The sequence below is a fragment of the Heliangelus exortis genome, chromosome 10 (genome assembly GCF_036169615.1).
Source record: "Heliangelus exortis chromosome 10, bHelExo1.hap1, whole genome shotgun sequence".
Lineage (NCBI taxonomy): Eukaryota > Metazoa > Chordata > Aves > Apodiformes > Trochilidae > Heliangelus > Heliangelus exortis.
Window position 1 is genome coordinate 19,637,619 of NC_092431.1, and position 23,086 is coordinate 19,660,704.

The window sequence follows — 23,086 nt, forward strand, 5'->3', positions numbered from 1 at the left end:
GCCAGGGGCAGTGCTGAGCTGAAGGACAACCCACTCACCCAGGCCCTGATGTGCCCTCCAGAGTGGAGATGCCTGAGGCACAGCCAGGGGGAGGGGAAGGCTCAGAATGAGCAAACATTGTGTTTGCAGCTTTGCACAATGAGAATTTCACCTTGTCCAGGAATGAGAGACCAGGGCCAAGGCACAGCACAGCCTGGTTTTTCTTGTCTCACACATGACCCTCAGTATTGCTGATGGACCCAAAGGACCAATCTAGGATATAGTGTAAAAGCAGTGCAAACTCACCAGATCTGTGCTCCTTGTCTTTGGGTTTCTGCATCGGGCTGGTGTGCCCACAGTGGTCGTTCTCTCAATCAGTTTTAAGATCAGTTTTATTCTTGATAAAGTGCACTGTCATCTGAAGAACTTCAGATTTTGGTTCTTCTTATGTTCCAGGTGTTCCTTGGATCCATGGAACTCTCAAATTTAGGAACTGGTACTTTTATACACATCCTGGGAACCTTCACCATGACTGTTGATAAAAGAGTGACGAAAGTTCGTAAGTGTAAAACAGTGACCCAGATATCCTGAAATCCTGAAAGGTGCTCCTGAAAGAAGCATTTCATGGACATTTCATGGTCACTATCAATTGTACAAAACCTACAAAGCTAATGAAAGATTTTGGTCAATAACCGTGAATAACATTTTATTTTTACAACCTGTTGATGCATTATGCACTAGCACACACTCAGTAATGAAAATATTCCAAGAGCACATCTTTATCTGAACAATCTTGCTTTTTTTTCACTAGTCTTGCCCTCCAGTGTTTCATTTCTGTTCATTTTCTTCACAGCAATGCATTGATCCTGCAAGCTGTAGCTTGTCTGTTACTGAGTTAAAAAAATCTGTATTTTACAAGTTTGATTTTGTAGTGAGCAGGCCTAAAATAGCAGTGCACGTATTAAAATACACATAATTGTATTAAAAAATTGTTCTACCTGTTCTGTAAAATGTATTACACCTATCAAATAAGCAGAGAGAAAGAAAAGAGCACATTCCTAGTATGACTTTTACACTGTCTAATTATCATAACATTCTTACAGTTGCAGGAGACAACCCCACTAACTAGCAAGAAGCAAAATAATTTAAATAGCAATTGGTACCACTGATACATTTTCCAGATTTTTGCTATCCTTTCACTTGTCAAGTACATGGACCAATTCTGGTGCTGTGAATTCAGTATTAGTTTTGATTTCTTTTTACCAGAATACCTATGAAAATTGACCTATTTAGAAAGCTTGCAATGCCATAAAGAAAGCTGTTTTCAAAATACTCACTTTTTTAAGAAAGGGAGCTTTAGCATCAGAAAAGCTGCCTGGATAATGAAAAGGAAGTGAGTTTTGATATAGTAACTGAGATGTAATAAATTTATATAACTGTATACATTATATGTGCACAGTAGTCTGATAACTAAAGAGAGTATATATATACACACATAGGTTTTCATTCTTCTGAACCCATAAACCTCAGTCTGCTAACAGGATCAGACATTAAGAGAGCTTTAAGATGTTTAAAAGAGACAGGACATGTTTTAGAGGGTTGAATACAATCTGTAATCTTAGGTGACTGTTTAGATTTGAATAATGTTATGTGGAAATACAGCAGTATGAGTTAGAAAATGGAAACATGCTGAGCAAATCTGGGTGCTACAGACACCTATTCTCAACATGTTTGTAGTTACTCTGCTGGAGCTAGCAAGGTAGAAAAGCAAGAACAATTATGCTGTGATTTGACTATTGCCAATCTCCTTTCTATACTACTAATAATACTGTAAAAGACAGGAACAGCTCAATTATAAAGGAAAACTAAAAAATGCAATGTCAAGTAGTAAAGGTTTTTCTTACATTAATGGAGTTTTGCCAATAATTTCAGTTTCACCAAAACATCACAGTACGCTGGAAGGCAATTCAAATATTTTCATATGATTCCTGTTGAATTCCAGATGGAAATTAGGTTCTTTCTGAACTTCATGGGAAGTATGGTTCAAACCAAGCCTATGTACTACTGCATGAGAAAATTCTGATTTTCAGGAGCTTTGTATTCAGCAGATGAAGCAGATATCATCTACTTGACATTTCATCAGCATTGCAGCCTAAATGCAAAGAAGGAAATTCAGCCCCAGAGTGCTTCACAGGAAAGCTTTGTATTTTCTCTATCTTATTTTTATTATTTTTATTTTAAAGTAAGGTAAAGCCCACAAAAATCTAACTCTGAAAATAAACGCAAAGTTTTATATCAGCAAACATAAAAGAAGTGTCTTTCAGTTTTGTTTTCTTTCTAGGTAAAGGTAGGTATATGTCAAGAAATATCTTTAATATTATATTCTAAAAAAGAATGATTTATAGGAAGAGAAATCCAATTACTTATCACTAATGGGAGATTTCTGAAGGTAGTTCCCTGCTTCCCTAAAGGTAACAATGAAACATCTGTGATGATCCACCAGTTTGTAAAAAAAGTTAGGAGCAGAAACTCCATTAATTATTCAACTCTATTAAGGAAGACAATGAAGAAAATTAAACATAGGAAACATGGAAATGAAAAGGAAAATATTCACCTTTTCTCTACCTGTCGAAAATCCCCAGGAGTTTCAGATGAGCAAAACAGGTGAGCAGTTACTTCTGGAACAAAAACTGCTAAATTCAGGGAAGGAGAATTTTTAAAAGCATAATATCATTGCTTTGGACTCGTGGTCTCTTGTATGCAAAGATGTTGGTTTCCAACAGAACCAGCCAGGCATTTTGCATCTCTTAGCATGTGAATACAGGGATAAATCTGACCATTCACATAACTGAGCCTGAAGGGCTGCCAAAACCTTCCTGGGGTTTAGTGGACTGAGCAGCCCAGTACTGCAAGCTGAGGCTTCCTGCTTCAGTGTAAACATCAGCTGCAGCTCACAGCATTTAACAGCCTTCTATTTGCCTCAGTGGAGCAAACTTTATTACATAGAATCACAGGATGGTTTGGGTTGCAGCGGACATTAAATACAATTTTTTTTTTAACTCCACTCCCCCTGTCATGGGCAGGGGCACCTCCCACTAGACCAGGTTACTCATAACCCCACTGGAACACTTGCAGGGAGGGGTCCAGCACAACTTCTGTGGGCAACCTGTGCCAGTTTCTTAACCACCTCTCACAGTGAAGAATTTCTTCCTAATGTCTAACCTAAATCCACCCTCTTCCAGTTTAAAATCATCACCCCTTGTCCTATCACTACAAACCCTTGTAAAAAGTCCCTCCCCAGCTTTTCTATGGTCCCCTTCAGCTAATAGGATGCTGCTATATAGTCTTCCCAGAACCTGTACTAAGTACTACCCCTTATATTTTAGTAGGAAGACACTGGACACATTGCAAAGAGCATCAGGAGGAAATGTGTGCACATAAACATTGAGGTAAGGATCACAAATCTGTAATGCAGACACCTAAAGGCTTATACAGAAGCTACAAAAGGTTAAAGCAGAGGGAAGAGAGAAAAAGCAGGTATACATTTGAACCGAAAGAAAAGTCTTGCTATTTCTACCTTATTTATTTTATGATTTGAATATAAAAGAAATTATATGTAAGCATTATTTAAGAGAGCTTCAACCAAATTTAAAAGTGTTATTTTATGGAAGGTCTGATGATGTTCCTGAATTCCAGGGCATGCATTGAAACTGAAATGGGGAAACAAAATTCTTACGATTTGTAGTAAAAAACTCTACAAATAAGCTTTAAGGGTTCACTGAAATAAAATGACTGCATAACACTGCCTCATATATACTCTCTTTTAACTTTAATCTTTCTGTCTTTAATGTGTCCAACATAATACATCTGAACATCTGCTTGAACACTCTGTGATTTTATTAGGTTATCATGGATGGTTAAAAGGGAGGTGTAACAATTGCCCAGCTCCAAAGAACATGATCTACATTTGTATAGATCTTTAGAATTAGCTTGTCCAAAAGGAACAGTAAAAACAGTCTAGTAACACCATAAGATCAGTTCCTAGAAGTGATAGTTAAATCAATAATGTGTGCAGCCTATTATTCTGGTTGACATAAGCCTTGAGCAGTCTGTCAGCAGAAGGTTATGCTATTAAACATAATTTTAAAAGATAAAATTGATTACACATCTACCTCTTGAAACTAGAAATGTATTTCTGACAATTATTGAAATATTGAAGTGTTTCTCTTCTGTTTGCACCAAATCAGTAGAAAAATCTTTTTTGCAATTTTAATGCATTACTCCTAAATTTGCAGTTATTATAAGAACGTTCTTTTCCACTCTAAGAAGTGATTATGAATAGGTAACAGATATTCTTTGAAAATAACAGTCTGAAACAGTGGATGAATACTCTGTAACTTATTTCGGTGCTTATTTAACTGCATCTCTATAAAAGCTTTACAGGTAAATTAAAACTGTAGAATAATTGTGCTTCCTATTTTTAAGACAGTTTTCCTCTAAAGTTTACAGGGCAAAGCATGTATCTTGCTTTCCTATACATCTCTGGAATGATTTGGATTATAATGGGTCCTGAATAAGAGACAAACCCTACAGTGTTACATCTGATAAAGCCTTCGTATGGATGTACTTAAGATGGCATTGTGCAGAGCTTATTTGTTTTTCTTTTTGTAGAAATGAAAGTAATATAATTGGTTTTTTTGCAGACATCAGGGTTGGATGATCTGAGGACTAGTTTTAGATGTACCTCTGAAGATACTGTGCTACTTTAAATAGGTCAGTGACTTAATGTACACTTCAATTTGCCTTTTGTGAAAGGAGACTATTAAGGTAGATAAAAACCTAATAATACAGTACAATAATATTTATATTTTCAGTGGTGTTGCCAGTTTTTTTTATATAATATGCCTCAGTTACACTGACATTATGTGGCCACTCTTACAGTACTATGATTTATCTATGGCTATAATGAAAATACTGTCTCTCTTTCTCTTTTTATTGTAAATTTTTAATAATATTGTAACTTCAAAAATTTTAATGCAAAGGCAAAACACTCATGTATCCTGACAGGAGGATAGAGCTGTGTATCATTCCCACCTGGTGCTTCTCTGTATAATTTTGTTTGCTGGAAGAAGTCATAAAATCATCGGAATCAGGATCATTATTCAGCATCATAATCAGCTTTCCATAGAAGTTTGTCTAATTCAACCTTTTTGAAATCTATTTTAAACTTCTTTTCTGCACTAAATGAAAGGAGTGGTGCTTTGTTGAGCTGCATTAATTCTACCATTGCCTCTGTATGAGAGTGGTTAATAGCATACATCATGCAAGGCTAGGAGAGGGAAGTACAGCTAACAGCTGTTTCCTAGTTCCTTGTTTTCCTTCACCCATTTATACCACACTGGTAGCCAGACTTAGTGGCTGAGGAAAATAAAGCATGATGTAGAAACTCTGGCTGGCAGGCAGCCTATGAATTTCAGAGCTGTCAAGGCTGCACGTTTCAATCAGTTTTGACATCTCTTGGCATTTCTCCTCAAAATCTGCTTTCTATAAATAAGTCCTTTACTTAGGTTTTATTTCTATTTCCATTCTGAACACATAGCAAGAATGCATTTCACATCTTACTATGGCTTTTCTTTGTCTTCTCTTTGGCAATCTATATGAACAAGAATTAAAACTTAGTTGGCATTACAATAATCTAGTACACTCGGGCAATGGAATGTATGTTGCATTTTAAATGGAATTCGGAATTGTCACTCTGAGATCTTGGAGAAATTACCAGCATCCCCTTTTCTTTTTTTGAGATAGTTTAAGTCTCCTCTCAGCATTTGGAGTGAGTTGTTCAATTACCAGTCACCATCACAGCAGGAGGGCCTAGGGAATGGGTTACAGTCCCCTTCCACACTTTTCTCCTTGGCTCAGAGAAAATTAAGTTACAGTTTGACTTCCTTGAATGCCCATTCATCTCTACCAGCACTTCTTAGGTTGTAGGGAATGCAGAGTGAGCAGAAGCCATCTACCCATCCAGCTTGTTCAAGAGCCCATGTCAAAATTTTTAATAGGACTATTTATTTAAGTCTCTAAGAGAAGTAAGCTTCATATAGATAATTAAGGACTTTCCACACTGTTCTCTGAACTCAAATCTTCTCTAGTGAACTTGGATTTTTTTGTTTGGTGGGTTTTTCTGGTTGTTTGGTTTTTTAAAGATTGCAGGTTTGATTGATAAAGCCACCTCTGTTATTTTCACTCTCAAAGTCATTTTACTTAATGAAAACCAACTTGTAAACTGAATGAACAAACCATACAACAAAATGGATTTTATGTTAAACTAAACTGAAATTTCCTGGTAGTGAACCATCAACAGACCCTTATGAGGTCTATGTTTTGACAAATGCTCTTGTATATTTCCATCAGTAACTCAGACTACAATTTAATTAGCAGCAGCTCTGCCAAATCTACAGAAGTTTTTAGGAAAAATAAGTAATTGAAAGAACTCAACTCTGGTGTTACTCTCTCCTCCCCCTCTCCTCTGCCCTGAGCTCCTATCACCTTCCCAAATATGTTCATTGCAGAGGCACATCCATTGTCACTGATGGCTTCAAAATTACCCAGAGGTGGGGGCAGATGTTCTGAACTGGGAGAGCTTTCAGCACCTCCTCATAGGAGCCATCTCTGGGCTCCCTCCTCTGTTATTAAAAATGGTGCCACATCAACCCAGAACACATGCTGGTGGAAAAATCAAAAACCTTCCTCTTGAGTGGATACTAGAAGAGTATGATTCCAGTGTATCTTTTAACTCCTTGCTGAAAACCAGACATTTTTAACTTTAGATCACTCCTGCAGCTCTTTCTTCAACTCATTTTAAAAATACAATGAATCTTGACCCAACAATTGATAATGCTCTCATTAATGTTACATGCAGTAGGATAATAAAAACTTACTTTTACACCCTATTCTCCTTAGTTTCCATCCAGGAATCTTATTTTACAATTTCAAATAAGGAGCCTGGCTTAAACCTCTGATTCTACAAGTCTCCTCAGTAAGTGTGGCTTACATTCTTGTTTCAAGAGGGGTATCAATCTATATACACACAGCAACACATTAGTAATACAGAAAATTTGATGACCCAGACAAGCCTGTAAAAACTACCTGTCTCATCACTTTATCTCTGTGAAACTACAGTTCTCTGTAAAATCCAGTACTTTGTTTTAATGCTGTGGCCCAGAGGAAGCCTGCCAGCCCAGTGCAGCCAAATACTCTTTTCATTTAGAACAACACCCATTTGACCTATGACTTCAGTTAATAGATACAGATATTGCCTAGTAGTGGGCCAAGAACAGATAACTGGACAAACTGTTAGAAGTTCTCCCAGCAGATCACAGAAGATCCCCATGTCCAGCATTCACATACCACCAAAAAGAAAAAAAAAAAAAAAAGAATAAATTAACCGTCCCATTATAGCATGTCCTGAAGTGCCTCATCTACGTGGTTTTTAGACACTTCCAGGGATGGTGACTCCACAACCTCCCTGGGCAGCCTGTTCCAGAACCTGACTACTCTCTCAGTAAAGAAATTGTTTCTAATACCTGGTCTAAACCTCCCCTGGTGCAACTTCAGGCCATTTCCTCTGGTCCTGTCATTATTTACTCGAGAGAAGAGGCAGCACCCCCCTCCCTACAACCTCCTTTCAGGGAGCTGTAACAGAGCAGTAAGCTCTCCCCTCAGCCTCCTCTTCTCCACACTAAACCAATTCCCTCAGCCTCTCCTCACAGGACTTCTTCTCCAGACCCTTCACCACCTTGGTTGCCTTTCTCTGAACTCACTCCAGCCCCTCAATGTCCTTTTTGTAGAGAGGGGCCCAGAACTGAACACAGAACTTGAGGTGTGGCCTCACCACTGCTGAGTACAGGGGCACCATCACTGCCCTTCTCCTGCTGGCCACACCATTCCTGATACAAGCCAGGATGCTGTTGGCCTTCTCAGCCACCTGGACACACTGCTGGCTCATACTCAGCTGGGTGTCAACAAACATCCCCAGCTGCAATTCCTTCTTAAGATCTATCACTCTATATTACAGATATCTGCTATTTAGCATGATCAGGAGGCAAAAAGAGATGCACTTACATGAAGTTGTAAAACATACATCCTTGCTGATCCACATCAACTGTACACCATTGTGCTGAAGCTATACTGTGATTCTGAGCTGAAAAGAAGTAGCAAATATATAATCTTTAACATTAATCTAGAAGTTGTAGTTTATATTCAACTATTGATCTCTTCCTTATTTACGGAGCTGTGACTATGATGCTCCTCAAATATTCCTCCCCAGGCACCAAATCACTGCCAGCAGAATTAGCAGGAAAAGATCTTTTTCTTATTGTAACAAAAGAGGGAAAGAAAATAAATGCCAAAAGCTTTTTGCATTTCTTTTTGCCGCCCAAAAGGCTGGAATTCTTGCAGCCGTTTTGGTTTGGAAACTTTTTCTTCAATTTGCCTCTGTAGATTTTTCCCTGCTGGCAATTAGAAAGCAGAAGAAATCCTGCTGAGGAGAGCATGTTAAACAGGGACATAAGAGTGACTGTGCCTGGGAAACAAGAAGCCAATCTGGAGCAGCAGACTTACAGATTTCAAATACTCTCATTACAGAGATGAACAACCAGAGCAATGTCTCTTCTTAATTCCTTCTATCTAAGTCTCCAATCTGCTCACAACAGTATTTAGTCCAAAACTTAGTCCACTTCAGTGGGCTTAGAAAGGAAATTACTAAGCTTCCGGCATTCATTGTACCCCCAAAAAAAGAACAATTTAGATAATGGCTTGCTACATCTGGATAATAACCAAATGGCACTTTTCCCATCCAAACCATTTCAGTCTGGTATCTTCCAGGAAGCCCTGATGTCTACAGATGAAAACTAGAACATTTACACAGGGGGAAAGCTCTTCCTGCTGCCCAGCTTTCAACTGCACCATGAAGAAACTGAAGATGTTTTCTGTTATTTCAGTAAATGAGGGTAGTCAGTCTTATGTGCCATATTTATGAGGAGGAAAATAATCTTACAGCTATGGCTTAGCTTGAGATCTTTCCTTAAGGTCATAAAAGCTCTATAAAGACAAGGCATTGGAGGAAAAATGTTCCCCAAGTGCAACTCTATTACAGCTGCTGTTGCAGAAAAGGCATTTTTGAACTTTCAAAGATCTTTTTAGTGTCCCTATCCATGAAGCCCGCATGATATTTTAATGGTGTGAATAAACGACAGTGACTTTAGGTAAATTATCTTAAAAACATTGTCAGAACACTGTTAAATAAAAGATGGCTTTTCAAACAGAATGTAAAATGTCACATAATATATTATAATTAAATAACTGTTTTTTGAGGGAAAGCAAAACCAAAGATGCAAAACTCTCTCCAGGAACATTCACTTCTCACAAACAAAACTTGAAAACAGAGAAAACATTTCAAAAACCAATTAATTTCACAGCTTCCCACATTGAAAAAACTGAACATACTTCTTCAAGTTGCTTAGTTCTTTTTGGTCTGGCTCTAAACTATCAAACTGTAACAAGACCTATGAAGAATTATGCATACAGAAAAGTGAGATAAGAGGGGGTTTTGATGATTTTTTGACTTTTTTTAAATAAAGTGAACAAAAAGAAAACCATCCAAATGACACAGGAATTCACTTTGTAGCTGTTCCAGCAGGCTGGCATCAAACACTGCAATTGTGTTTCTTCACTCATGCTCCTGCCTACATTCCTGTTTTGAACAGTTTCTTGCCACACAGAGCACTGCAATCTTCTACCCCAACCAAATCAAGAGTCAATCAGAGAGAGACCATCAGGCTTAACCATCACGCAGTTTGGAATGGTTTCTCAACAGAAACTTTCTAGTAACTCACTTTATGTAGGAGATCAAGATGGTACCAAATGAGAAATATGCAGGGTTGGTCCTGAATTGGGACATTTAACTTTTGATTGAAGTTGTAATCATGTTCAGAAATAATTCCACCTCAATCTTTGATTTTGGAATATTCTTCACAATTTATTTAGGCAAGAGTAAATTTCTGAACAAGATTTCCCAGTCTATGTAACATCTATATAACAGTTCATTCACTGTTGACATTTGGCTTGAAATCTTTGGCCCTTACCAAGACAGGAGGAGTTTTTACCAAACTCCCAGGATTATTTTTCAGATCTAGTTAGCATTCCTTACTTTTTTTGTCCTATTTACATACTTAGTTGCCACATTATTATCCATGTTCAACAGAAGAGGTTGCATATACGTACCAGGGTACACATAAATCTACAAATCTTCATCCAGTCATTTAACCTTCTCCTGTCTTGAAAGTAAATTCACTAGCATAAAGCAGGGTAACTGTCTCATTATCTGGTCCACTGAAAAAGACAGAAAAAAGTGCTTTTCACTAAATGAAAATATTAGCTATGGTGACCTGGATGTACAAAACAAGATGTCCATTGTTCCATGACACAATGCTGCTGCTATCTGCAATGCAGGAACTGATTATTCAGCCTTGCTCTACTCATTGTTTATATTTTCTACCTTAACAGGATAGAAGTGAAAGATGTGACCATCTGGGAAAGTTCAGCTGTACATATTAGCTAGGAAAAGCTAACTGGCATATTTATGGTGGAAGATGAGTCTTCCCAGGAACAGTCAGAATTTCTGCCCTTGAGCACTGCCATGTGATGGAAATGTTTCTGCTTCTCACCACCTCAATCACAGCAGGTGCACCATAAAGCAAGAAAAAAGAGATGTTCCCTTCCTGTGGTCTTATCTTCTTCCCTATGAATTCATTAGACCCTCAATATAGGTGAAAACTTATCAGCAGACTTTTCCAACTACTCATTTAATTTTCTGCCTTTGCAAACAGCTTTCACAGATGGGTTGACTGGGTCAGGCATGACTGTAAAGTCTCCCTCTGAAGCTCATGGTTCTAACTTCACTTGTCACTGTGCAGTTCTGCAGCTCTGCATTTCAGGAGTGTCACCAGAGCAACTGAAATTAATTCTGCCTATTAAAAGTTGGATCCTTGGAGCACATTTTTGGCTGAACATCTTTCTCACATTTCGTTCTGAGTCACATCTTTTACTTCTTTGCCACAGTTTCATCTCTCTTGTTGTCTTACTGTACTGACTGAAGACAGGCAAATACCAGCAGTGCAGAACTGCCCCACTCCTGCAGTCACCTTCCACTGTGAAAGAGAGGAACAGCATGCCTGCCAGACACCCTGCTTCTGTCTCAGCTGTCCTTAAAATTTCAGGAGAAAATATTTGCAGAAAGTTGTAGATGTGCCATTCATTAAAAGCCACTTTCAATACAGACAGGCAAACCCAGTTATGATTTAATTATGCTCCAGAGGTACATATAGGTGTAGTATAGAGTCTGTATTCTAAGCAGAGTTTCTACCTCTTGACTAGCCAGAAGGAGGTGTCCATGTATAATGTAACCTGGACACCCTTCCCCCACAATCCATGCCCTAATAATGTATCAGTGGGATTTGTAGCCTTTGCCACTCCAGTAATGAGCACAAAATGTGACTCAAGGTGATGTAATCTTGGGCCACCAGGTCAGGCAGTCTTCATATTAATCCTTTGCTCCTTATTTCAGTTATGAGCAATGAAACTGAGAACACACGTGAAAGATTGAGGTCACCTGTTTCCAGCCCACTTTCTTAGAAATTCTGAGGCTTTATATAGAATCCTATCTGTGTTTCCATCACTCCTGTTGGGGAATCAGCAATTCAACATGGCCATTTATGAATGAGAGATGTATAGAGATATATAGACTCTGACCACTGTACTTTAAGGTTCCAAATAACTCATATAGTGTAGTTAATTTTATAACTGAAGCGTGGCTAAATGTTTCAGTTGTAAAATAAAACACACTAGTTCAAGCCTGCAATAAGGATAGGATGCTGCTTTATTCCCCATCACAGTAACATTTACCAGTGACTCTCTCTAGTATCTAAGAGCTTTTTTTTTACAGTCAGAATCATCCTTTTGTACTTCTTTCAATACAGGAAATATTACCTATGTCAATAAAATCAAACCTGCTAAGCTCACAGAAAATTCTCTATAATAATTTTCAGAATATGGAGGGGGGTTTTGCTTGTATTAGAGAGACTCAAGTTTCTCACAATAGCAGTTCTAAATAAATATTTTCTGTGCACGGGGTAAACGATGTGCAGTTTTGGATCTGTCTGACCATTCATCTGAAGTTGCCAGAAAAATCCAGTGGAGAGGCACTGGCATGTTGAACAGGAAGCTACACCTGTTAAATGGCACATAGCTCATCCTAGTTTATATTGTTTCTCCTGAAAGTGCTGGAGATAATGAGAAATCAGCTTATATTTGCTTTTGCTTTATGTACATCAAATACAGAGTGGCTGAAGCAGACAGGGGATATGATATTAAAAGCCAAATTAAAACAGAAAAGCACAACCAACAGTTCTTTATAGCAGCCAAAAATTAAAAGCAAATAACAAAAGCATTCCTTTGGGGTCTCTGATTCAGCGAGTTCACAGATTTATGCAAAATAACAGATCCTCTGAAATTGAAGATAAAGTACAATCAGGTCTATGCTCAACAGCAATAAACTGAAGTCTAATTTAAAACATCCATATATCTCCTCAGTAAGTATGTCCAACTTTAACTTAATTGTATATAAATATATAGATATTAGTGTTCCTGTACAACTAAATGGGCTGATAGATATGTTACTAAAGAAAAACCAAATTACTCTGTCTTTATGGATTAAAGTTCTACAAGTAAGGTGCCCCATGTTTCCATCTTATCCCAGGGATTCTTCCATCATCTCCTTCCTTACTTACAGTGGGCAAGTTCTTTTGCCCAGGGATTCTTCTATCATCTCCTTCCTTACTTAGAGTGGGCAAGTTCTTTTGCATTAAATGCAACTCATCACTGAAAATCTAAAACACAATCTTATGAAGCCCCACAGAAAACGTACTTCCTTTAATTAAAGTTGAACTCCATTGCTAATTTTTTTGTTAAGTGACAAAAAACGTAGATTTTATTTATTTAATAGGATGCTGAGAGACAAATTTTCCTCTTTTCTTCCTCAGGGAAATGTTTTATTGTTTGATTCCTTGCTCTTGCCTGCTTGCTGTGTAATTTAAGACTGATGCCTCCCTGTGGGAAACAGAACTTGATCAGAGAACAGCCTGCACTGCCACCTAAACAAATTATGTTTTAGTCACTGCTGATGTTGGCTCTGTCATAATGGAAATGTATAATTAATGCCTTTGCTTTTACTGCTTTGGAAAGAGAACTCCCTGAAACTGGTTCAAGAAAGGGAATTTTAGGACTGCACCCTTTTCCTTTCTAAACATTGCCACAGTAGATTGCTACAGCTGCCTCTAGAAGTGAATGATGGTGTCCCTGATCCCTACAGTTATTTATTCAATCTACAGTCAAGGCATTAAATAATAAAAATCTGCCATGCAGTAAGAATTTGGCAAGGAATAAGAGAGGAGGGAAAACTCAGTAACACAGGTGAAATTTTATATTCCTCCTTTTAGAAAAGCTTGAAAAGATTAAGCTATTTCCATTAGTTTCCTGCAGAGTTGCAAGCAGTGATAATAGCCGTGTGCTAATTTCACTATTGCATTGTGCTATGAAGCAGCATTTTAGATCATCATTCACCTGTGACATGACTCCAAATATCCCCAATTAACAGCTTGCTTTTCATTTTCAGTTTTTGTTGTTGAATTTATAGCAATGGCTAAACATCTGGTATTATGACTGCAAATAGTCTCCATCTCCTCACCTCTGGGATGCAGTGTAGCTTTAGCCTATTTATACTTTGATCTAAAATTCCAAATGACCAAATCATTCTGCTGTAATAGGCCCTAAGTGACATTAAGTGGATGGTCTCAGCTTTTTCTTTCCAAAATGGGCAGCTCTTTCACCTCTTTCAGTCGCTGCACTGCATGAAAAGCTCAGCACAAGAAAATAACAGCAACACCATTTTCAGAACTGAAATAACCTTTGATATCTACAAAGACATGTACGTGGCAAGAAACAGCACAGGCAATGAATGCAGTAACCGCTTTAGGCACATTCTCCTATCATCAGGAGATCAGCATTTTTAGTTAAGTTTATTATCACAGTGGAGCTCCACTGAAACCAGAACGAGGAGGGAAAGGTTTCCATTCTCAGAGTCCTCATCTAGATTGGACAAAACAGGTTGCTAAAATGAAGGTGCTTTTGTATGCCATTTCCTCTTAAGATATTCCTAGATATCATTCCCATACAGTTTCTTATTCCTACAGACACTTCATTCTGAAAATCTCAAATTGCATTGTTCACTATCAATATCCAAGTAACATGGGTAATTGTAATCGTTATTACCCTTTTTTACAGAAGAGAAAACTGGTGTACAGGGGTTAAGTAAATTGATGGACTTCTCATCATTTTTTTTTTTTTTTTTTTTTTTTTTTGGTCAGAGTCAGAAACAGATGGGAAGAGGTTGTAAAGTGCAGGTCTTGAGCTGATGTAAATTATATTATTTACTTTAAAGCCGTGAGTAGCAAAGATTAATTCAGAAACATTTAAATCTGTCCCAAATCTTCTGACTTCTGTTTCTGTAACTGAATCACTGAAGTATTCTTACTCTACTTTAAGTCTAAGGCAAATAGGTACAATTGCTGAATGCAATACTGGTCACTGATTTGCCCAAAATGATGAAACATATAGCAAAAAAATGTCTGATAGTAGGCCAAACTAACAATAGCTCTCCCTAAGGAGAAATAAATCTACAATATCATCTCATTTTTACATGCAAAAAATATAATTTCAGAATATTGGTTTAGGGCAAGTAAATGATTTTCAAAAAGCACCAAAAGTCAGCCAGAACTTCTCTTATCTTTTGAATTTGAAGGACTTCGGGCTTTTTTGTTTGTTTTTTTTTTTTTCCTGTGCTAGCTTTCCTTAATTTCCCTCTGGCTTTTTATTATCCTGCTTCTTGTTTATGGAGAAGGATCTCCTGAGAAATCAGATCAGAAAGAAGAACAGAGTAAAAAAAGATATCTTGTTACCAGCCTTACACAGAGAAGCCTAGATCATCTAAACATTATAGGCCAACAGCACATTAACGTGCAGATCTCAAATTAGCCTGGATTGCAGTCATTGTGTGGGACATCATCTTCTGTTCAGCTATTCAGGTAATGAGAGGCTGGGATTCTTGCTCTGGCACAGCTGCTACAACCTTTGAGGTGGGGGGCAATGGGACCTCCTTTGCAGACCACTGCAAACCCTTCTGTCCTGGTCCCTCCAGTTCTCCCCCTTTCAGTTGGTGATAAGTCATATAAATCCATCTACATATAAGCTGTCAAAAACTGCTTTTGAGGGTATACACATGGGTCAAGCTTTTTTTTTGGGTGACTTAAGTCCTTTGGGGCACATGTCATGCCTACAGAACCTCTGATGAGGTGGTTGGTGGGCAGCAGAGTTGTGATCTAGATGTGCCCAGGAGACCTGTCCCAGCAGCTCAGGCACCAAGGAGGCTCATGTGGGTTGCTCTTGCCCAGCCCTGCCTAATGCCTCTGTTGTCTTCTGCAAGAGCAGCAGATTGGTGAAAACAAAGCTATTTATAGTCAGATGTGTTTGGAAACAACAAGACCACAAGGCAAATTAAAGCACAGAGAAAGCTACTTGGCCCATGCTGCTTTCCTTATTAAAATTCTCACCTTGCTTCTACTCATACATCACCTCAGTTGGCTCCTTCCTCTGAAACGATAAGCACCAATAAACAGATATTGGAAGACATGGAAAAGACTAAAGAGGATGCCTTGCCCCAAGCTGAGAGTTTTGGGTTGTTAATGGTTATTTTCCTCACAGTAGAAACTTCATGGTCATTAGCTATTCAGCACGGCGGAGGGGCCTGCATCTCAGAGCCTTCAGCATTAATTATATTCAGGACCTAAGTTTCCAGAACATGGGAACTTTCCATTCAGCATTGAAAAAAAAAAGTAACAGGAAGAAAACTAGAAGGAGCTGTGAGGTGAAATGACAATGGCTGTGAGTCTCTCACCACCATCAGAACAACTGGCAGCTGTGCTAAAGGTCATGAAATCTCTCTTACAATCTTAGATGCACACTGAGTGCAACTCCACATAAGCAGAAAAACACAGAAAATAAGCAAACCCAACAATTATATGAATATACACACACGCATACATGATCAGAGAAGAAAAAGGCCAAAGTCTCTCTGAATGTTGGAGTAATTGGCAAGTACACAATGCCCCTGGGTAACCCCATTTTTCTGAAAATCTATTACTGGAAATCCTGTTTGCTAAACTTAACAGTCTGACATGGGATTCCTCACACATATCACTGCAGGCAGGAGAACACATGAATCCCTTTGAGGTCTTCCTAACAATGTCAACAGATATCCCTGTGTTAACCTCCCTCCTGAGCAGCTCTTTCTGTTGACCTTCAGAGTTGGTAGACACTAAGGGTATAATTTATTTTAATTATTTGTTTTCAAGTTGAATGGTTGCAGACTCTGAACAAGAAATATCATTAGGCTTCAGCATATCAAACAGCATTGGAAGATGCTGTTCATTCATGCTAGGAGAATTCCAGCATTTTCATTTAGCATATTGATATGCTGAATGTACATACTTGTAAAGATAGCACACCAACTTATCTAACAATATAAAGTATTCTACAATACTGAAGCAGAGATCTTGAGGTAACAGCATTATCAAAGGAGAAAAAACCTCAGAGAAATAGGAAATATTATAGTACATTTATCATTTATATACCTTGTGAGGTTAGGACCCTTATCTTTCTCACAGCAGTTTCACTTGAGTGGTATAAGGATAAATGTTTTATATTGTACCTTTGTCTTCACAGTTATGCATTGTGCCATCTTTCACTCACTATGGGAAAAGGCAGAAGCAGAATTATGTTAATGATTATCTTTTTTGCACTTAGGGTCCATCTTCCTCTTTGCATGTACTGCAGCATTTAAAACAAATCACCTAATACATGTTGAGCTGAATTTGCATCAAAACATTATCCATAAAGTTCATTCAGAATGTTGTGTTTCAATGTAACTGGGGAGTAATATCGCTGGAGAGAAGGAAATTAAGCTGAAATAAAAATATTGGAAGTTGAGAATTGGGACTAAAACCTTGAGATGATTGCACAGAACCACTGTGATGTTCCTGTATTATTTTATAATTAGAAAGAAAGCACAGACTAGAAAGTTAAGACAGACGGGGGGGGGGGGGGAAAAAAGCAGCTAAGAGCTGCAGCAGCTCTCTCAGCAGACCAATACCAATGAGAGTACCTTCTGCTGTGCCCTCTGCCTCCTGCTGCTAGAGGCAACCACTGTGCTTTCCTTCCTTCCCTTCCTTCTCTAGGCATGGCTGCATTTCCACGTAGGGCACAGGAGGGTTTGCAGAAGGCAGCAGTGCGAGTAACAGCCCCTGAGCCTGGGAGGCTGGCAAGGGAGAGACAGGAATTTCCATTCTTTCACTCTCCTAAGCCTACACATGGGAGTCCCTAATACAGACTACTGGGTTGTTAGTATGATGAGTGAACCCTTATTTTCCTCCCTATTTATGCGTGGAGCAGAGTTTTCTGTGTTATGGAGTGGAAATTATGCATTCAGTGCCCATTACTGCCTGGAAGGCCGGTGGATTTGTTTTTCCTTGTAACACTACTGTCTAACAGTGTAACATTTTGCACCTGCATCCCTAGTGGTACTTCACAATTAAATGAACAAAAACTTTACAACATTTTTCTGAAATATTCACAACCCTAATTTTGCAAACACGGTCCATGATAAAGAAACATTTCATCAGGGAAAGGGTTGTCAGGTATTCACACAGGCTGCCCGGGGAAGCTCATGAATCACCATCCCTGGAGGTACTTAGAAGATATATAGATGTAGAGCTTAGGGACATAGTTTGTTTAGTGGTGGATTTGGCAGTGCTGGGTTAATAGTTACACTTGATGGTCTTAAAGGTGTTTTTCAAATGAAGCAATTCAATGATTCTATGATACAATCAAGTTCAGCTTGAGCCCTACAACTTTTTTGCCTCCAAACAGTGACAGAATATTGAGATGGCTGTCTCTTGGGAAAGCCCTCTAATGGCAGAGCCTATTTTCATTCTTTATTGGTATCTTATTGCCACCATAGTCTTGTTCTCATTCACAGAAGCCAAAGTGCTTCATTTCATACTGAAATAAAGCTTCTCCAGTGGTTTTTGCCTCTCTTGTCCTGCATTCTGTCAATGAATGGCACAGCTCTAATACATTATTACTGCTGCAGGCCACCCCAAATGATTCAGGGAGACCCTGTGTATCAGAGCCAAAAACAAATGGAGCACTGGGTCCCCTGGGATCCAGATATTGCCCAGTTGAGCTGAAGCCATTCTCAGTTGGTTTGTCTGAGAGTGGTTTTGCACTTTAATTTTTAATAATTCTTTAATCCATCTGAAACACGGGAGGGAGAGCAAACAAAACAAAATCCCTCCACAGTTTTCTCCTTTCTGACTTACTTGTTTTCCCATTTTTTACTTAAAGTCTGTACTCCTCTGGTTTTTGAAGATATTATTTGAACATATCAGTACCTCTTTGCTGTATTTTGAAGTTGCACAATATTTATTTTCCATTATTGTCTACTTATTTTACTAAGAAAAACTGCAGTGAAGGTACCCTTTTATATTTCATTGACAGTCAGAAGCAGGTAGAAACTAGAATTTGGGTTCAGTCCTATTCTGTACAAATACTTTCCCCCTTTCTACTTAGCCTCTTTCCTGGAACCCAACTTTTCTGTGCCATTTCTTCCTATGTAAGTCTTTTCATTTCACTTTGTCTTGCCATGGTCTAGTTTCTTGTAGAGATGTGTGGAGTCTTGTAGACTCCTTCGAACCTTGAATTATTTTTCTATCTTTTAAAAGCAGTCTTCTCCCACTTTCATAAAGACAAAGATTACCCTTAGCTCAAAGCTGCTCTGACAAAGTCCCTTGTCTAAATTCATGAATCAGAGAGAATACACTGAAATCTCAGCAGGCAGTAATTTTTCCAGCTATTTAAAAACAAAAGCAGCTACGAAATAAATGTGAATGCAGAGGGGGAAGCTGAGCAACAAGTTTAGGGCAAATGTGATCTATTTCACTCATCACACTCCCGAGTCTGAAAAATCTGGGCCTTCATCTTACATACAATTACATGTAATCTTAGGAGCTGAAACTGAGAGGATTAGTTTCCTGCTAGTTCCAGTGAATACCAGCAGCATGATTACATTTTCAGGGCACTGGTGGGCAGCAGCAGATGGTGGTCATTTCCCTGGCAGGCCATACTGGGGATAATTACTGGACACAGTTCCAAGGTTTATGATATTATAAACCTCTCTTTCATTTCTCATTCAGTGCATGTGGAAAGTATGGCCCTTTTAACTCCCATCTTACTGATTCCATACTAGTGTAACACCTTTGCTTTCAGTGATTTTGAAAGGATTCTGCGGTGAAGTAAAACAAGAAACAGACCTCTTAAATCAATAAAAATTTTAAAATCCCCAAAATCCAATCTTAATACTGTGTTTTGTTTTGTTTTGGTTTTTTTGCATTTGAAAATGAGAAATAGTTTTATACTGACTAGTGAAATAAAATGCAATAATTTTTTTAAATAAAATGCAAGTTAGAGCATATGGGTTAATATCTAACCAGATATTAGAAGGCCAGGGCCATCTAGGACAGCACAGAAGTTGCTGAGAATAGCCCAAGGGGAAAAACATGTGCCCAGAGCTTCCATCTTCTACACCTGTAAGGTATTTGGTAGTTAATAGGAAACTGTAAGAATGCTGCTTTTGTCTCCTATATAGAGGCTGGAGAACTGCAATTTGACCTGCAGCTGATGGCAAGAAAGGAATACATGATCCAGTAAAAATTATTACTGCCAGTTTAACAGAGTAGGAAAGAGACAGGGAGGATATGGAAAAGAGGTAATTTAAAAATGAAGAAAAAAAAAATACTAATGGTACAAAAATAGATGAGTAAGAGTAATTCAGGCACCTTTTTTTGCACCAAGTTAGAAAGCAAATGGTTAACATGCTTCACCTAGATAATTTCCAAAGTGTACGACATATACTGATATGATACACATGGTATGATAATCCATGCTGTGAAACCCATTACTGTATCATCTCTAACTTTATTTCAGGTATGGAAAAACTATGCCACCTCACACAGGTATGTAGGGTATTACTGGGGGGTGGTGGAGAAGTTTCTTGTTTTGTAGACACTATTAGAGAAAGTAAAAAATATCCCATCTCCTGCTGAAGGCCTTCTGAGAGTCCTGTCACAGTGACCTCCCATGGCAATTCCCCTCAAATCTCCCCAGAATTGCTCCTAGGCAAGCTCAAAAACAAGCAGAAAATGAGAACTGACAGAAGATACTCTTCCTAGAAGTAAATATATTGCTGCAGTGAAGCCCCTATCCTTTACTGTCCCTGAGTAATAAGCGACTTGTCCTGAAGCATTCACTGGGCTTATGAAGTGCTGTAAGAAAATGAAAATGTGTTCTGTGAGATACTAATATTTCTTGAAACAAGGAGGGGGGGGTCATTCCTGCCCTCTGATTAATCCCTCATGCACTGCTCTACTCCATTAGAGATATAAAGGTGCCTTTAACAGGCCTCTGAGCAAAGTGCTTTATGCAGCGTATTCCCTGTCCTTGACACAGAGACAGAGAGTATCTTAAGCAGTGTCTCCAGCTAACACCAAGTACTTGGAAACAGAGGAATGCCTCCAGGGAGCTCTTTCTGCCAAGAGAAATTAGAGCAGCTTGTGGTTATTCTAACTTATGGAGGAAGATGAGCCATGCCTGGGGCTGCAGGGTGCAGAGGTACCATGCACAACCTGCATGCTCGGGTGGGCTCCAAGGAGGAGCCATGGCAGGAGCTTCCCAGCTCTCCCTCTCACAGTGAGAGCATCCTGCCTGTGCTCCCCAGCCAGCACTGAAAGGGGGCTTTAGCCCCTGCCAAAATGTTGATGGTGGCAGAACTTCAGAAAACTGTCTTTTTCTGTGTGTGTGTGTTTTGTTTTGGTGCAAGCTACATCTCATTGTGTACGTCTGGATTAAGAGTTTCTGAGAACTGTTGGTTGTTTTGGATAAAAATAAGAGGGCTGCTCTGCAAGACACAGCACCTCAGTCCAACTTAGACTGTACAAAACAATTTAAAGAATTTCAAATACACTTCCATTTCTAAGTCAGAGTGATACAGATAACAGCACATACTGACTAATGGCACTGCTCAACACTCAGTGGCCATGTACTGGCTAACTTTTTAAGAAAGGTTTCAAACATGGGTGGTCCAAGATCCTCTGTGGGCCCTGCCTTATAACATTTTAAAATACACAGAGGCACGTAGGGCATATGTATGATCTCTGTCAGTTGATTACTGTATTCTTACAACTGTTGGAAACTGTAATTTTAGCATAATAGATCAGCCCATCCACTCAAATATAACAGAAGCTGGAGTGATTCTACAAGGGTGTAGCTGCAGAAGAAAGTAGGAAGATCCAAAATAGAAAAGATGACTGATTATGGAAAAAAAAAAATCAAGAACACTAATAGATTTTGAGAAAGGGGGAAGGAATGGCAGAAGGAAAATAAGATTTCTCTGTAGGTCTTTTACCAGAGTACTATCAAAAATTACCTGGATAATAGCATGAGTTCCTCATGTTCACCAACACAAGAACAAATAAAAACCAAGAATATTCCCCCAGTAACCCACCAAATATTCCACCAATGTTGTATTTCTCACAAGTGTATTTCCTTTCATAAAAGTATTTTATGCCAAAACACTCAAAAAAGGATTATAACAGTAACATTTTAAACTACTAGGTCTCTGCTCATCTCTAAGATCCACAATTTTCTTGAATTCAGGATATATTTATTTCTGCCATCCTGTATGGTTACACAGAAGCTCTTTTAGAAACAATTTTACACTGAAGCAGGAAGCCAATGTCAGGAACTGGGTAAGTGTTACTGTTTATGCAACTGAAATGCCTGCTGAATAAATGGTCCTCTGCAGTGCTGTTATACTTGTCTATTTCTGTATGCCAACTATATTTTCTAAAGTATATACCCTAGTGGTATCTAATCACTGACAGTCAAACACTCCACTTAGGTATGGTTCCAGCAGTGAATAGTAGCCATAAAGAAAACTTAATGAGCTTCCTGGGGCTTGCCTATAATTCAGAAAGGTGCATGTGGTATATAGCTGCTTGGTGCTAATTCTGAAAGGGGAAAAAAAATAGGAGGTGCCAAATCTAATGCAGGGAAGTCTTGCACCAATGGGAGAAAACTATCAAATGCTGAATTTATAGCAAACCTTTTTAAAGTGCTAACCTGGAGATTAATGAAAAGATCTGAGACCTCAGAAAATTTCTGCATTTAAATTACTTCTTTCATAAGTACTATGACTAACAAAGTTCCTGCTATCAATTTATGACTTGCATCCCTTTATCCCCTGTCCCTCTCTGCAGTAACTCTGGTTCTTTCCTAGGCATTCCAGCGCCTTTCTTTCTCACTTTTTTCAATATTAGGTCCTTTTTTCAGGTTCTCTAAACACCTCCTACTGCTCTCCCATCCCAGTCTCATCTCCACCCCAAACCTATTAAGGAAGAAAAAATTGAGCTAGATTGAGCTGTACTGTAGATAAAATAATTCCTGTAGAAGAATTTAAGGTCCCTCTCTACTTCTTTTTGTTTTGTTTTAGTAGTATTTTTCATTTTATAAAAAATAATTTGTTTTCTCTCTTTACTAGGTCCTTCTATTTTATTAGCTTTCCTCTCCACCCAAAAATGCAATAAAAAGAGCAAAACCACATAAACATGAGATTCATAATAATTTCTTTAAAGCCTAAATGTTTTAAGATCAGACAGGGGAAGACATGTATAATTTATGAAGTTTGTGAACATCACATTAGATACTCTCTGATCAAAATATGTTGTGCTTTGTGCTGAGAATTATTTGGGGTGGAGAATTTGCTATTATTTCTGATGTAAACTCAAACTTTCCTTCTTAAACAGAGATTTCAAGTTACCCCTTT

At 38.4% G+C, this 23,086-nt stretch overlaps 2 long non-coding RNA genes across 4 annotated transcripts in view; both read right to left on the reverse strand.

The window, feature by feature from the left end:
• The window catches only part of LOC139800247 (uncharacterized), a 29,003-nt gene extending 20,824 nt beyond the window's left edge, over positions 1-8,179 (reverse strand). For both annotated transcript variants that reach the window (XR_011727678.1, XR_011727679.1), the window contains exons 1-2: positions 8,101-8,179; positions 286-511 (exon numbers count right to left, since the gene is read on the reverse strand). This is a non-coding gene — a long non-coding RNA (uncharacterized lncRNA). The remainder of the gene's footprint in view (positions 1-285; positions 512-8,100) is intronic.
• Positions 8,180-10,265: 2,086 nt separating this feature from the next.
• LOC139800248 (uncharacterized) overlaps positions 10,266-23,086 on the reverse strand; it is a 35,335-nt gene continuing 22,514 nt past the window's right edge. For both annotated transcript variants that reach the window (XR_011727681.1, XR_011727680.1), the window contains 2 exons: positions 16,782-16,898; positions 10,266-10,368 (listed from right to left, as the gene is read on the reverse strand). This is a non-coding gene — a long non-coding RNA (uncharacterized lncRNA). The remainder of the gene's footprint in view (positions 10,369-16,781; positions 16,899-23,086) is intronic.